This window comes from Grammomys surdaster, unplaced genomic scaffold, assembly GCF_004785775.1.
Source record: "Grammomys surdaster isolate TR1022 unplaced genomic scaffold, NIH_TR_1.0 125692, whole genome shotgun sequence".
In the NCBI taxonomy this organism is placed as follows: domain Eukaryota; kingdom Metazoa; phylum Chordata; class Mammalia; order Rodentia; family Muridae; genus Grammomys; species Grammomys surdaster.
In genome coordinates, this window is record NW_021620528.1 from 2,682,677 (window position 1) to 2,685,771 (window position 3,095).

Sequence of the window (3,095 nt, forward strand, 5' to 3'; positions counted from 1 at the left end):
AGAGAGAGAGAGAGAGAGAGAGAGAGAGAGAGAGAGAGAGAGAGAGAGAGAGAAACATACACACACACACACACACGCAAAGTCCCATTTGTAATTTCTGAAAATGCAGCCCATGGTTTACTATTCTAAGTTGGGCCACAAACCAATATTGATAAAATTATAATCAATAAATTCTAGGAGACCAGCATCAAGCGGATGACTCTCAGCATAGTTCAAACCAACAAAATAACTTAATTTTTTTGTTTGGGGGAAATTTAAGTTTTTAGGTACAGAAAACCCCTACAGTTCATAATAGTGAGAATACATTTCTGATAAGTATCAAAGTAGACCTGTGTTCTTGATGAACCATGAGAAACCTGGAAAGGAGAGTCAAGATTAAAAATAGACACCCTGGGAGAGAGGCCCAGCAGCAGCGAGCTGGAGCTGCCCAGACCATGCTGGGCCACCCATCAGTGCATTGCGCGTGGAGCAAGAGCAGCAGCAGTCATGGGGCTGAGCCTCAAGTGCTCCTGGGTTGCGAGCAACGTCCCGCCAAACTGGAGGTGTCCCCAAACAAGATATGAGAAGTGAGTGTGGGGCATCAAAGAGTAAAGTTGATGGGCATCCTGATTATTGCAAATGTCTTCATTTATTTGATTGTAGAAGTCTCCAAAAACAGTAGCCAAGAGAAAAATGAAAAGAAAGCAGTGATAATACCGAAAGAGAAGTTCTGGAAGCTGCCCAGCCCTCCCCGGGCGTACTGAAACAGGGAACAGGAAAAGCTGAACATCTGATACAATACCATCCTTAACGCAGTGGCCAATCAGACAAGGGATCTATACACACCTCCAAACACAAGTCACCTGAACTATTGTGAACCGGACTCAATGGTCATGACAGCTGTGACAGATTTTAACAATCTGCCGGACAGATTTAAAGACTTTCTCTTATATTTGAGATGCTGGAATTACTTACTGCTTATAGATCAACCGAAGAAATGTGCAAAGAAGCCCTTCTTACTATTAAAAAGTCCCTCATTCCACATTTCGCCAAAAGGCAAACAATTCATGAATCTTGTGGCAGAGAAACCAACATAAGGAACCAGACAGTAGTGAGGATCTTCCTGTTGGGCAAGACACCCGCAGAGGACAATCACCCTGGTCTTTCGGACATGCTTAAGTTCGAGAGTGAAAAGCACCAGAACATCCTCATGTGGAACTATAGAGACACATTCTTCAACCTGTCCCTGAAGGAAGTGCTGTTTCTCGGGTGAGTGAGCACTTCCTGTCCAGACGCAGAGTTTGGCTTCAAGAGCAATGATGACATGTTTGTGAACACCCGTCACATCCTTTATTATTTAAATAGCTTATCCAAGAGCAAAGCCAAAGACTTGTTCATAGGTGATGTAATCCACAATGCTGGGCCTCATCGGAATAAGAAACTGAAGTACTACATCCCAGAAGTCTTCTACACCAGAGTCTACACACCATATGCACGGGGCTGTGGATTCTTGTACTCTGGCCCCCTGGCCTTCAGGCTGTACAACCTAACTGACAGGGTCCATCTCTACCTTATCGATGACGTTTATACTAGAGTGTGTATTCAGAAACTTGGTCTTGTTCCAGAGAAACACAAAGGCTTCAGGACATTTGATACTGAAGAGAAAAATAAGAAAAATAGTTGTTCATGTATAGAGCTAATATTAGTACATAGCAGAAAACCTCAAGAGATGATTGATACCTGGTCTCAGCTGCAAAGTCCTAAATTTAAACTGCTAAAATATACATGAGCTACATTTCACAGAAAGGCCTAGCCTGACTAGTTCCCATCATGTTCTTTCTCAGTAGATGAGTTCTGTGTGAGACTGTTTACCTTCCTAAGTAGCACCTGGGCCTCAAAATCCTCAGTCCATCTCTTGCCTTGTGAAGAGGGAAGGCTGAAGATAATTCAGCATGGCAGGGTGAGTGGTTACCACCCTTCCTCCAGCTGTTGGTACTCAGTTCCTAACTTTTTTCTTTCTCCTCCAGAATTCAGAATTTGACTATGAAGTGGTTGTTCTTGTATGTGGTATACTCCTGTTTTCCATTCAATGGTGGAGCATATATATATATACACACACACATCAGGTGTATATACACACACACATATCAGGCGTATAAACTTACTGGCTTTATCAAGATTTTGTAGGACAGGACCTGGTCGTTTTGTGAAATGTAATTCTATGTATTTTCATAAGATTTTGATGGATTTTAATAGTTGTCTAGAAAGTGGACTTATGTCAACCTTCTCTGTCATGCAGCAGTATTGTCCTTGTTAATATAAACCGTTACTTCCTTTATACAAGGAAAGCCACACAGTGCATGTAGTTCATCTTGTCAGGGCTTATGTCCATGAGGACAGAAGGGATTTTCTTGTACTTGTGTTTGCTTTCCTGGGTGGCAGCATGGTAGTTAACCTAATTTTAGTATTTTGAAAATCATGAATGTGATTCCCTAATGGCCAACTGAAGACTGAGTAGCCCAACAGCCATATGGGTCTGTGAGTGTTCAGTGTAGGCCCAGGAAGTATTTGTGACTTCCGAGCTTCATAAATGGTTTGTCAGTTTAAAACTCCAAGATTCTATTCTTGCCATATTATCACATATTCCTTAGATAAATTCTACTGGGTAGTGACGCTTCCCTGTCTCAGTGTAGAAATGCCTATGTTTTTATTTATTGTTCAAATCAAAGACTAAACATTTTCTTAAAAAATATTTTGTGTAATATTTTATTTGTATACAGTGTTTGCGAAATATTTGACTAGAGCATGATTTTTTTCCTCATTTTTAATTAGTTTCTTAAGAATTTGTGTTTTGATTGTATTCACCTACATATCTCCTCCCAGATCCAGCCCCTAGCATGATGTTTTAAATGTTAAGCTGGAACATGTTAGATAAAGTTAACTACTATTTTTGAATTTTAAATTTTGGATTGGGGGTATGAACTGCTGGAGAAAATAAAATTCTGCCAAAATGTTACTTATACCTTCTATCTTGTAACATGCTTTCTTGAAATGTTTTTGTGCTTTAGAGGGTTCTCATCTAAGCTGCTATGGACTGGGAAAAATGTGGAAATAAA

At 40.4% G+C, this 3,095-nt stretch overlaps 1 pseudogene; it reads left to right on the top strand.

The window, feature by feature from the left end:
• The window catches only part of LOC114639281, a 48,190-nt pseudogene extending 46,422 nt beyond the window's left edge, over positions 1 to 1,768 (top strand).
• The last annotated feature ends 1,327 nt before the right edge of the window (positions 1,769 to 3,095 follow it).